Raw genomic sequence first — 14,937 nt, forward strand, 5'->3', positions numbered from 1 at the left:
TTTCAATCAATTTTAAACGAATGTCAGGAGGCATGATGGCATCAATGTCCTAATGCCGAGGAAACGTAGGTGAGGGACCACAACCCCACTCCAGGGAGGACCCTGCACTATCACAGGGTAACCCAGGAGGCTCGGCGGGAGTGGTAAGAATGTGAGGGTCTCAACCCCGTTAGGTGAGAACAGGTCCACACCAAGCCTCCGCTCCTCAGGAAGTAATTTTCCTGAATGGTGTGGGGAAGCTGAGGTAGAAATTGTTCAAGCCTAACGGTCGAGAGATGTTGGATGATGGATGGTAAAAATGATAGAAAAAAGCCCGAGAGAAATGGACTGGAGGCAACGTAGGGTAGAGAGTGAGTTGGCTTTATATCCCACACTCTAGCCAAGGTCAGTCTCTCTCTGGTGTTCACTCGCAAAGCATCTCATGGTGTCACGGACGGCAGTTGTGGACTGACAGGGTGAGCTACACTGTGTTATAAACGTGTTATGGTGATACAGAAGACTGCAGCATGGAGGGACAACCAGGGCCATATTCTCCGTGCAGCGAAACCTCCTCAAACAGTTTTGACAACAGGAGACAGAAGGTCATAAACACAAGAAAAACCCTTCAAATGTCCTGAGTGTCAGAAAAGCTATACGAAACATGTCTATCTTCATAGGCACATGAAATCACATACTTTTGAAAAGACATATCAGTGTAAAGAATACCAGAGTACCTTCTCCCGTAAGAACAACTTAGTGTTGCAGATGAAAGTTCACATTGGACAAAAGCAATATCAGTGTTCAGATTGTCAAAAGTATTTTTCTAAAAAATGTGATTTAAAGAAACACTTGAGAATCCATACTGGTGAGAACCCATACCAATGTTCAGAATGTCAAAAAAGTTTTTCTTTTAAAAGTAGGTTAGTGACACACCTGAGAGTTCACACGGGCGAGAAGCCATACCAATGTTCAGAATGTCAGAAAAGTTTTTCTCAGAAAAGTAGTTTAGTGACACACCTGAGAGTTCACACGGGCGAGAAGCCATAGCAATGTTCAGAATGTCAAAAAACTTTTTCTCAGAAAAGTAAATTAGTGAGAACCCGAGAGTTCACACCGGCGAGATGCCATACCGATGTTCAGAATGTCAAAAAAGTTTTACTTTAAAAAGTGGGTTAGTGACACACCCGAGAGTTCACACCTGCGAGAAGCCATACCAATGTTCAGAATGTCAAAAAAGTTTTTCTCAGAAAAGTGATTTAGTTCAACACCTGAGAGTTCACACAGGCGAGAAGCCATACCAATGTTCAGAATGTCAAAAAACTTTTTCTCAGAAAAGTAATTTAGTGACACACCTGAGAGTTCACACAGGTGAGAAGCCATACCAATGTTCAGAATGTCGAAAAAGTTTTTCTCACAAATGTGAATTAGTGAGACACCAGAGAGTTCATACAGGCGAGAAGCCATACCAATGTGCAGAATGTCAAAAAACTTTTTCTCAGAAAAGTAATTTAGTGACACACCTGAGAGTTCACACAGGTGAGAAGCCATACCAATGTTCAGAATGCCAAGAAACCTCTTCTCAGAAAATTGATTTAGTAAGACACCTGAGATTTCACACAGGTGAGAAGCCATACCAATGTTCAGAATGTCGAAAAAGTTTTTCTCACAAATGTGAATTAGTGAGACACCAGAGAGTTCATACAGACGAGAAGCCATACCAATGTGCAGAATGTCAAAAAACTTTTTCTCAGAAAAGTGATTTAGTGACACACCTGAGACTTCACACAGGCGAGAAGCCATACCAATGTTCAGAATGTCAAAAAAGTCTTTCTCAGAAAAGTGATTTAGTTCAACAGCTGAGAGTTCACACAGGTGAGAAGCCATACCAATGTTCAGAATGTCAAAAAACTTTTTCTCAGAAAAGCAATTTAGTGACACACCTGAGACTTCACACAGGCGAGAAGCCATACCAATGTTCAGAATGTCAAAAAAGTTTTTCTCAGAAAAGTAATTTAGTGACACACGTGAGAGTTCACACAGGCGAGAAGCCATACCAATGTTCAGAATGTCAAAAAAGTTTTTCTCAGAAAAGTAATTTAGTGACACACCTGAGACTTCACACAGGCGAGAAGCCATACCAATGTTCAGAATGTCAAAAAACTTATTCTCAGAAAAGCAATTTAGTGACACACCTGAGACTTCACACAGGCTAAAAGCCATGCCAATGTTCAGAATATCAAAAACAATTCTATAACACAGGTAATTTAGTAAAACGTCTGAGAGTTCACACAGCCGAGAAGCCAAACAAGTAAAAAGAATATCAAAATACCTTTTCTGGTTTAACTACTTAAGTGACACATCGGGATTTTACACAAGCGAGGAACCATAATAGTGTTCAGAATGTCAAGAAACTCTCCCTGGTAAAAGTGCTTTAGTCAGACACCTGAGAGTTCACAAGGCAAGAAGCCATACCGGTGTTCAGAATGTCAAAAAACAATTTTCTTGAAGAGGTGATTAAGGAAGCCATCGGAGAGTTCACACAGGGCAGAAACGATGCTTATGTTCAGAAGGTCCTAAATGTTTCTCCCGAAAAAGCAGTATAGTAAAACGCAAGGTAGTTGAACGCATCCCAGATCTCATGTGTTGAGAACCGGCCACGACCTGCGTGTAGTGGAGCTACCTATGACGTCACACACATCTTTCCCAAGATCACAGAGGACCCGCCTGGGAGGTTAGGCGGCAAACAGGTGAGACCCCACACTCATAAACAAATGATACTGTTTCATCTCTGGTAATATACTAGTATTTCTGTAAAATGATATTATATATATATATATATATATATATATATATATATATATATATATATATATATATATATATATATATATATATATATATTTATTTATCTATTTATTCTTTATTTATTTTGCTTTGTCGCTGTCTCCCGCGTTTGCGAGGTAGCGCAAGGAAACAGACGAAAGAAATGGCCCAACCCCCCCCCCCATACACATGTATATACATACGTCCACACACGCAAATATACATACCTACACAGCTTTCCATGGTTTGCCCCAGACGCTTCACATGCCTTGATTCAATCCACTGACAGCACGTCAACCCCGGTATACCACATCGCTCCAATTCACTCTATTCCTTGCCCTCCTTTCACCCTCCTGCATGTTCAGGCCCCGATCACACAAAATCTTTTTCACTCCATCTTTCCACCTCCAATTTGGTCTCCCTCTTCTCCTCGTTCCCTCCACCTCCGACACATATATCCTATTGGTCAATCTTTCCTCACTCATTCTCTCCATGTGCCCAAACCACTTCAAAACACCCTCTTCTGCTCTCTCAACCACGCTCTTTTTATTTTCACACATCTCTCTTACCCTTACGTTACTCACTCGATCAAACCACCTCACACCACACATTGTCCTCAAACATCTCATTTCCAGCACATCCATCCTCCTGCGCACAACTCTATCCACAGCCCACGCCTCGCATCCATACAACATTGTTGGAACCACTATTCCTTCAAACATACCCATTTTTGCTTTCCGAGATAATGTTCTCGACTTCCACACATTCTTCAAGGCCCCCAGAATTTTCGCCCCCTCCCCCACCCTATGATCCACTTCCGCTTCCATGGTTCCATCCGCTGCCAGATCCACTCCCAGATATCTAAAACACTTCACTTCCTCCAGTTTTTCTCCATTCAAACTCACCTCCCAATTGACTTGACCCTCAACCCTGCTGTACCTAATAACCTTGCTCTTATTCACATTTACTCTTAACTTTCTTCTTCCACACACTTTACCAAACTCAGTCACCAGCTTCTGCAGTTTCTCACATGAATCAGCCACCAGCGCTGTATCATCAGCGAACAACAACTGACTCACTTCCCAAGCTCTCTCATCCCCAACAGACTTCATACTTGCCCCTCTTTCCAAAACTCTTGCATTTACCTCCCTAACAACCCCATCCATAAACAAATTAAACAACCATGGAGACATCACACACCCCTGCCGCAAACCTACATTCACTGAGAACCAATCACTTTCCTCTCTTCCTACACGTACACATGCCTTACATCCTCGATAAAAACTTTTCACTGCTTCTAACAACTTTCCTCCCACACCATAAATTACAGAGGTATAAGTTTGTTGAGTATTCCTGGTAAATTATATGGGAGGGTATTGATTGAGAGGGTGAAGGCATGTACAGAGCATCAGATTGGGGAAGAGCAATGTGGTTTCAGAAGTGGTAGAGGATGTGTGGATCAGGTGTTTGCTTTGAAGAATGTATGTGAGAAATACTTAGAAAAGCAAATGGATTTGTATGTAGCATTTATGGATCTGGAGAAGGCATATGATAGAGTTGATAGAGATGCTCTGTGGAAGGTATTAAGAATATATATATATATATGGCCCACCAGCCAGGCTCGGGGCATCACCATCATTTTGATGAATGCTGGCCTGAACCCTTGCTTGCTTAATTCAAAATGAAGTGCATTAAGAAGTTGCAGCAAATGATGGAGAAGAATTATACTTGAGCATACAGGTGCTTGACCAGGAGGCATCATGATTTGTAGACACTGCCAATCCCTCCTCAGATAAGTCAGCAGAGCGTGCAATCTCAACCCTCTTGTTCAGATCAACAGCCCCATCTATTCCAAGGACAGACTTAAATGAAACATTTAAGCAATTAAAAGTTGTCACCAACAACAAAACTATTAAAGAAATGCGGAACAAAAATAAGGGGATCAAAAAACAGCTGCAAGTTAATTCATCTGAAATAAACAACACCTCTAAAAAATGGATAGGAAATGCTTCAAGATATATATATATATATATACCTGGTGCGTTGTTTACCCTCGAGACGCACCATGAGGGCTTCCCTGGTGGTGGTGGTCTGCAGGATAAGCCGTTCTTCAGCAGTCTTCCCAAGCCCTTCCGCGGACCACAGACCCCATTCTCCAGCCCAGCCAGACGATCCGGTACTCCACCTCGACCCGGACCACATCCTGTAGGACCACAGAACGTCAAACGAAGACCACAGTTTCAGGCCAACCCTCCTCCTCCGGCCAAGCAGCAAGACTCACCCAGCGAGGAGAAGCAGGTGGTCGCTCATTAAGGGTGCGAAAGTAGGAGTCTAGCAGTTCATCACCCACAGACGCGGGAAACGGCGATCAAATTTAAAGAGGGAAGTCAGCACCACAAGTAAAGCATCCTCCTCGAAGGCTCAGAGTGGGGTGCCTAAATGTGTGTGGATGTAACCAAGATGTGAAGACCCTTACTGGAAAAACAATCACTCTTGAAGTAGAACCTTCAGACACAATTGAAAATGTGAAGGAAAATAGTGAAATTGGAGAAAAATGTAGCTTAGACATTGAAGCTTATTGATACAGTGGTTAAATTGATGAGAACTGCTATTGACGTTTGTGTAAATAAATTATACATCTCCTTTTTTCCATAGCCAGAGGTTGAACCATTATGTGACATTCATTTTTTTCATTCATTTCAAGCTAGAAGTTTCAGTTTTCTAAATTGTTTCTTACATTTCTCATATATATATATATGTATGTGTGTGTATGTGTATATGTGCGTATGTATGTGTATGTATGTGTATGTGTATATGTATATATATATGTATATTATCCCTGGGGATAGGGGTGAAAGAATACTTCCCACGTATTCCTCGCGTGTCGTAGAAAGCGACTAGAGGGGACGGGAGCGGGGGGCCAGAAATCCTCCCCTCCTTGTATTAACTTTCTAAGATGGGAAACAGAAGAAGGAGTCACGCGGGGAGTGCTCATCCTCCTCGAAGGCTCAGAGTGGGGTGCCTAAATGTGTGTGGATGTAACCAAGATGTGAAAAAAGGAGAGATAGGTAGTATGTTTGAGGAAAGGAACCTGGATGTTTTGGCTCTGAGTGAAACGAAGCTCAAGGGTAAAGGGGAAGAGTGGTTTGGGAATGTCTGGGGAGTAAAGTCAGGGGTTAGTGAGAGGACAAGAGCAAGGGAAGGAGTAGCAATACTCCTGAAACAGGAGTTGTGGGAGTATGTGATAGAGTGTAAGAAAGTAAATTCTCGATTAATATGGGTAAAACTGAAAGTTGATGGAGAGAGGTGGGTGATTATTGGTGCATATGCACCTGGGCATGAGAAGAAAGATCAAGAGAGGCAAGTGTTTTGGGAGCAGCTGAATGAGTGTGTTAGTGGTTTTGATGCACGAGACCGGGTCATAGTGATGGGTGATTTGAATGCAAAGGTGAGTAATGTGGCAGTTGAGGGAATAATTGGTATACATGGGGTGTTCAGTGTTGTAAATGGAAATGGTGAAGAGCTTGTAGATTTATGTGCTGAAAAAGGACTGATGATTGGGAATACCTGGTTTAAAAAAGCGAGATATACATAAGTATACTTATGTAAGTAGGAGAGATGGCCAGAGAGCGTCATTGGATTACGTGTTAATTGACAGGCGTGCGAAAGAGAGACTTTTGGATGTTAATGTGCAGAGAGGTGCAACTGGAGGGATGTCTGATCATTATCTTGTGGAGGCTAAGGTGAAGATTTGTATGGGTTTTCAGAAAAGAAGAGTGAATGTTGGGGTGAAGAGGGTGGTGAGAGTAAGTGAGCTTGAGAAAGAGACCTGTGTGAGGAAGTACCAGGAGAGACTGAGTACAGAATGGAAAAAGGTGAGAACAATGGAAGTAAGGGGAGTGGGGGAGGAATGGGATGTATTTAGGGAATCAGTGATGGATTGCGCAAAAGATGCTTGTGGCATGAGAAGAGTGGGAGGTGGGTTGATTAGAAAGGGTAGTGAGTGGTGGGATGAAGAAGTAAGAGTATTAGTGACAGAGAAGAGAGAGGCATTTGGACGATTTTTGCAGGGAAAAAATGCAATTGAGTGGGAGATGTATAAAAGAAAGAGACAGGAGGTCAAGAGAAAGGTGCAAGAGGTGAAAAAAAGGGCAAATGAGAGTTGGGGTGAGAGAGTATCATTAAATTTTAGGGAGAATAAAAAGATGTTCTGGAAGGAGGTAAATAAAGTGCGTAAGACAAGGGAGCAAATGGGAACTTCAGTGAAGGGCGCAAATGAGGAGGTGAAAACAAGTAGTGGTGATGTGAGAAGGAGAGGGAGTGAGTATTTTGAAGGTTTGTTGAATGTGTTTGATGATAGAGTGGCAGATATAGGGTGTTTTGGTCGAGGTGGTGTGCAAAGTGAGAGGGTTAGGGAAAATGATTTGGTAAACAGAGAAGAGATAGTGAAAGCTTTGCGGAAGATGAAAGCCGGCAAGGCAGCAGGTTTGGATGGTATTGCAGTGGAATTTATTAAAAAAGGAGGTGACTGTATTGTTGACTGGTTGGTAAGGTTATTTAATGTATGTATGACTCATGGTGAGGTGCCTGAGGATTGGCGGAATGCGTGCATAGTGCCATTGTACAAAGGCAAAGCGGATAAGAGTGAGTGCTCAAATTACAGAGGTATAAGTTTGTTGAGTATTCCTGGTAAATTATATGGGAGGGTATTGATTGAGAGGGGGAAGGCATGTACAGAGCATCAGATTGGGGAAGAGCAGTGTGGTTTCAGAAGTGGTAGAGGAAGTGTGGATCAGGTGTTTGCTTTGAAGAATGTATGTGAGAAATACTTAGAAAAGCAAATGGATTTGTATGTAGCATTTATGGATCTGGAGAAGGCATATGATAGAGTTGATAGAGATGCTCTGTGGAAGGTATTAAGAATATATGGTGTGGGAGTAAAGTTGTTAGAAGCAGTGAAAAGTTTTTATCGAGGATGTAAGGCATGTGTACGTGTAGGAAGAGAGGAAAGTGATTGGTTCTCAGTGAATGTAGGTTTGCGGCAGGGGTGTGTGATGTCTCCATGGTTGTTTAATTTGTTTATGGATGGGGTTGTTAGGGAGGTAAATGCAAGAGTTTTGGAAAGAGGGGCAAGTATGAAGTCTGTTGGGGATGAGAGAGCTTGGGAAGTGAGTCAGTTGTTGTTCGCTGATGATACAGCGCTGGTGGCTGATTCATGTGAGAAACTGCAGAAGCTGGTGACTGAGTTTGGAAAAGTGTGTGGAAGAAGAAAGTTAAGAGTAAATGTGAATAAGAGCAAGGTTATTAGGTACAGTAGGGTTGAGGGTCAAGTCAATTGGGAGGTGAGTTTGAATGGAGAAAAACTGGAGGAAGTGAAGTGTTTTAGATATCTGGGAGTGGATCTGGCAGCGGATGGAACCATGGAAGCGGAAGTGGATCATAGGGTGGGGGAGGGGGCGAAAATCCTGGGGGCCTTGAAGAATGTGTGGAAGTCGAGAACATTATCTCGGAAAGCAAAAATGGGTATGTTTGAAGGAATAGTGGTTCCAACAATGTTGTATGGTTGCGAGGCGTGGGCTATGGATAGAGTTGTGCGCAGGAGGATGGATGTGCTGGAAATGAGATGTTTGAGGACAATGTGTGGTGTGAGGTGGTTTGATCGAGTGAGTAACATAAGGGTAAGAGAGATGTGTGGAAATAAAAAGAGCGTGGTTGAGAGAGCAGAAGAGGGTGTTTAGAAGTGGTTTGGGCACATAGAGAGGATGAGTGAGGAAAGATTGACCAAGAGGATATATGTGTCGGAGGTGGAGGGAACAAGGAGAAGAGGGAGACCAAATTGGAGGTGGAAAGATGGAGTGAAAAAGATTTTGTGTGATCGGGGCCTGAACATGCAGGAGGGTGAAAGGAGGGCAAGGAATAGAGTGAATTGGAGCGATGTGGTATACCGGGGTTGACGTGCTGTCAGTGGATTGAATCAAGGCATGTGAAGCGTCTGGGGTAAACCATGGAAAGCTGTGTAGGTATGTATATTTGCGTGTGTGGACGTATGTATATACATGTGTAGGGGGGTGGGTTGGGCCATTTCTTTCGTCTGTTTCCTTGCCCTACCTCGCAAACGCGGGAGACAGCGACAAAGTATAATAAAATATAAATAATAAATATATATATATATATATATATATATATATATATATATATATATATATATATATATATATATATATATATTCTTTTTCTTTCTTTTAAACTATTCGCCATTTGCCGCGTTAGCGAGGTAGCGTTAAGAACTGAGGACTGGGCCTTTTTTGGAATATCCTCACCTGGCCCCCTCTGTTCCTTCTTTTGGGAAAAAAAAAAACCCGAGAGGGGAGGATTTCCAGCCCCCCGCTCCCTCCCCTTTTAGTCGCCTTCTACGACATGCAGGGAATACGTGGGAAGTATTCTTAATCCCCTATCCCCAGGGATAATATATATATATATTTTTTTTTTTTTCATACTATTCGCCATTTCCCGCGATAGCGAGGTAGCGTTAAGAACAGAGGACTGGGCCTTTGAGGGAATACCCTCACCTGGCCCCCTTCTCTGTTCCTTCTTTTGGAAAAAAAAAAAAAAAAAAAAAACGAGAGGGGAGGATTTCCAGCCCCCCGCTCCCTTCCCTTTTAGTCGCCTTCTACGACACGCAGGGAATACGTGGGAAGTATTCTTTCTCCCCTATCCCCAGGGATTATATATATATATATATATATATATATATATATATATATATATATATATATATATATATATATATATATATATATATATATATATATATATATATATATATATATATATATATATATATATATATATATATATATATATATATATATATATATATATATATATATATATATATATATATATATATATATATATATATATATATATATATATATATATATATATATATATATATATATATATATATATATATATATATATATATATATATATATATATATATATATATTATATATATATATATATATATATATATATATATATATATATATATATATATATATATATATATATATATATATATATATATATATATATATATATATATATATATATATATATATATATATATATATATATATATATATATATATATATATATATATATATATATATATATATATATATATATATATATATATATATATATATATATATATATATATATATATATATATATATATATATATATATATATATATATATATATATATATATATATATATATATATATATATATATATATATATATATATATATATATATATATATATATATATATATATATATATATATATATATATATATATATATATATATATATATATATATATATATATATATATATATATATATATATATATATATATATATATATATATATATATATATATATATATATATATATATATATATATATATATATATATATATATATATATATATATATATATATATATATGGTTGTTTAATTTGTTTATGGATGGGATTGTTAGGGAGGTAAATGCAAGAGTTTTGGAAAGAGGGGCAAGTATGAAGTCTGCTGGGGATGAGAGAGCTTGGGAGGTGAGTCAGTTGTTGTTCGCTGATGATACAACGCTGGTGGCTGATTCATATGAGAAACTGCAGAAGCTGGTGACTGAGTTTGGAAAAGTGTGTGGAAGAAGAAAGTTAAGAGTAAATGTGAATAAGAGCAAGGTTATTAGGTACAGTAGGGTTGAGGGTCAAGTCAATTGGGAGGTGAGTTTGAATGGAGAAAAACTGGAGGAAGTGAAGTGTTTTAGATATCTGGGAGTGGATCTGGCAGCGGATGGAACCATGGAAGCGGAAGTGGATCATAGGGTGGGGGAGGGGGTGAAAATCCTGGGGGCCTTGAAGAATGTGTGGAAGTCGAGAACATTATCTCGGAAAGCAAAAATGGGTATGTTTGAAGGAATAGTGGTTCCAACAATGTTGTATGGTTGCGAGGCGTGGGCTATGGATAGAGTTGTGCGCAGGAGGATGGATGTGCTGGAAATGAGATGTCTGAGGACAATGTGTGGTGTGAGGTGGTTTGATCGAGTGAGTAACGTAAGGGTAAGAGAGATGTGTGGAAATAAAAAGAGCGTGGTTGAGAGAGCAGAAGAGGGTGTTTTGAAGTGGTTTGGGCACATGGAGAGGATGAGTGAGGAAAGATTGACCAAGAGGATATATGTGTCGGAGGTGGAGGGAACAAGGAGAAGAGGGAGACCAAATTGGAGGTGGAAAGATGGAGTGAAAAAGATTTTGTGTGATCGGGGCCTGAACATGCAGGAGGGTGAAAGGAGGGCAAGGAATAGAGTGAATTGGAGCGATGTGGTATACCGGGGTTGACGTGCTGTCAGTGGATTGAATCAAGGCATGTGAAGCGTCTGGGGTAAACCATGGAAAGCTGTGTAGGTATGTATATTTGCGTGTGTGGACGTATGTATATACATGTGTATGGGGGGGGTTGGGCCATTTCTTTCGTCTGTTTCCTTGCGCTACCTCGCAAACGCGGGAGACAGCGAGAAAGTATAATAAAAAAAAATAATAATATATATATATATATATATATATATATATATATATATATATATATATATATATATATATATATATATATATATATATTAGAAAGTTTGGATGAAAAAAATCGTCATTTTTTAATGTTTGTACCGGTTTATAAGTATGTTTGTACCGGTTTATACGTATGTTTGTACGGGTTTATAAGTATGTTTGTACCGGTTTATAAGTATGTTTGTACAGGTTTATAAGTATGTTTGTACCGGTTTATAAGTATGTTTGTACCGGTTTATAAGTAAGTTTGTACCGGTTTATAAGTATGTTTGTACCGGTTTATAAGTATGTTTGTACCGGTTTATAAGTATGTTTGTACCGGTTTATAAGTATGTTTGTACCGGTTTATAAGTATGTTTGTACCGGTTTATAAGTATGTTTGTACCGGTTTATAAGTAAGTTTGTACCGGTTTATAAGTATGTTTGTACCGGTTTATAAGTATGTTTGTACCGGTTTATAAGTATGTTTGTACCGGTTTATAAGTATGTTTGTACCGGTTTATAAGTATGTTTGTACCGGTTTATAAGTATGTTTGTACAGGTTTATAAGTATGTTTGTACAGGTTTATAAGTATGTTTGTACCGGTTTATAAGTATGTTTGTACCGGTTTATAAGTATGTTTGTACCGGTTTATAAGTATGTTTGTACCGGTTTATAAGTATGTTTGTACCGGTTTATAAGTATGTTTGTACCGGTTTATAAGTATGTTTGTACCGGTTTATAAGTATGTTTGTACCGGTTTATAAGTATGTTTGTACCGGTTTATAAGTATGTTTGTACCGGTTTATAAGTATGTTTGTACCGGTTTATAAGTATGTTTGTTTTATCTCTGGGATTGATTTTTAATATTAATGCCTATACGAGAAAACTGTCTAGAAAACTACAAAGGTATTATCAGGGATACATAGTCCAACTGTATTATAGAGTATATTACAAAACTACATACCATAAGAACATGAGAAGTAAGGACACTGCAAGAGGCGTATTGGCCCGAGCTAGGGAGGTCCTGAGTCTGTCCACAAACCAACTGCCTGTACCCATAAACACATCCAACCTTCGTTTAAAGCTAACTAAAGAACTAACTTCAACTACTGTACTTGACAGCTTGTTCCATAATTCTACTACCCTATTCCCGAACCAATATCTACCCACATCCGACCTGAATCTATCTAAATCCATTATTTTTGGTCCTACCCAGTGGCGTCATTCTAAGAACTTTATTCATGTTACCTCTATGTATGGTCTTCACCTATTCAAAAACTTTATTCACATCCCCTCTAGACCTTCTCCTCTTAAATGACTGCAAATTCAGCCTTTTTTACCTTTCTTCATAAGTGAGGTTTCTAATTCCAGGAATCATTTATGTTATTCGCATTTGTGCTCTCTCTCTCTCTCTCTCTCTCTCTCTCTCTCTCTCTCTCTCTCTCTCTCTCTCTCTCTCTCTCTCTCTCTCTCTCTCTCTCTCTCTCTAATAATCATTATTAGCTGCATAGTATGGAGCCCAAAACTAACCCGCATGATTCAAATGTGAGTCTCACCAATTCAAGATAATGTTGTAATAATACTCGAGGAGTTTCATTGCTAACAGTCCCATTAATGAACCCAAACATACTATTACCCTTATTACACACTTTAATACATTGTTGCCGCGGCTTAAGATCCTCGCTCACTCCACCTGATGTACGTGGAATTGTTGATCTGATTAAAATGTAATGGCAGACCAGAAAATACACACACACACACACACACACACACACACACACACACACACACACACACATACACACACACACACAGACACAGACACACACACACAGACAGACAGACACACACACACACACACCCACACACACCCACACACACACACACACACACACACACACACACACACACACACACACACACACATACACACACATACGTACAAATTCTCTCTACTTCTCTCTTTTCATTTCTCGTATCTTTTATTTTTTGCATTATACACAATAACCACTCCTATATTTGTTCTCTTTACTCGTATATTTCAATAAGGTAAATTAAAGCTTAAGTCCGTGTAATTTGTTTAGTAAATCGTAATGAGATCTTTTTCCCCTCTGTGTCTGTTGGACCCGAGGAAAGGAAAACCACTTCTCATTATTGACAATAGTGTTTTAGGGTTAAGTAAGCAATGGTTTCATCAATATAGACTTTGGTAAAGAGAAATTGATATTAAATCTAAGAAGTTCATGATCAGGCAAATAAATGATCCTAGCCCTCTTAGCAAAATCTAATCTATTATTTACATTATATGGCGAGATTCTTTTTCCTTTACCGTAGCTGAGATGCCCCTACCCTCAAAAACTTTCATTGACTTAATGAAACTTTGTTGACAATAACGTTTTCTAAGATGCTGAGGCTGATTCTTATTGAAAGAAATTCGGTTTAGCCATGATAAATTCCCTCACTCCCATTCTCATTAACTTATTCATGGAATACTGAGATCCAAACTTCAGTTAGTAACAGTCCAAAAATATGGTTAAGATACGTTAACGATGTGTGGTCCTTATGGCCATCTTACCAAGATCATGATGTTTTCTTTAATGAATTACGATTCATCCCACCATCAAGTTTAAGACTAAATGGAAACACAAAGGCAAATCACCCTTCCTTAATGTGGTGATAATTAGGTATTTTGATTAGTTATCCTTTAAGATCTACAGGAAGCCTACCAGTGCTGAGAGTTATATTCATTATTTTTCAGGATGTGGGAAAACAGGATCCCAGCTCCAGGTGTGGTGTGCAGGAACAGTTCCCCAGTGCTACGTCTGGTGTGTGAGGGACACAATACCTATGTGTGAGATGTGATGTGTGAAGGAACGCCATGCCCAAGCAGAGATACGGAACTCTTATCACAGTATCCTCATCCCGGTACAAGCTTGCGGTGTGTGGGACATAGTACTACCTGCCAGGTCTGGTATGTGAGGAACAGAGTACCTCAGTGCCAGTGCAAAACTGGTGAGTGTGAGATAAAATATTTTAGTATCATATGTGGTGTGTGGTGAGACAATGCCCCAGTGTCAGTGTAGGTGTGGTGTTACACCGTCCTAGTGTTATGTAGGTGTCTGGTGACAGTACCCCAGTGCCAGTGTTGATGTGGTGGTAAAGTACCTTAGTGCTAGTGCAGTGACTGTTGACACCGTACCTTAGTGTCAGTGAAGGTGTAGTTGTACAGTACCCTAGTGCCAGGTACAGTGCTGGTGACATATTACCCCAGTGTCAGTGTAGGTGTGGTGTTACACCGTCCTAGTGCCTTGTGGGTGTCTGGTAACACAGTACCCCAGTGTCGGTGTAGGTGTGGTGGTACAGCGCTCAACTGCCAACACTACCTTCCTTCACCACCTACGTACACTACTCACCCTCACTGCCGACCTACAAGACCTTCCTTCGCTACGGTGAGGTGTCTGGTGACATCAGTACCCCAGTGTTAGTGTAGGTGTGGTATGGTGGTACAGGAC

At 39.6% G+C, this 14,937-nt stretch overlaps 1 pseudogene; it reads left to right on the plus strand.

Annotated features, from left to right (window-relative positions):
* Positions 1-418: 418 nt before the first annotated feature.
* On the plus strand, positions 419-14,679 carry LOC139762278 (uncharacterized; annotated as a pseudogene).
* Positions 14,680-14,937: the final 258 nt, after the last annotated feature.

The sequence above is a fragment of the Panulirus ornatus genome, chromosome 43 (genome assembly GCF_036320965.1).
Source record: "Panulirus ornatus isolate Po-2019 chromosome 43, ASM3632096v1, whole genome shotgun sequence".
NCBI classification, from domain to species: Eukaryota; Metazoa; Arthropoda; class Malacostraca; order Decapoda; family Palinuridae; genus Panulirus; species Panulirus ornatus.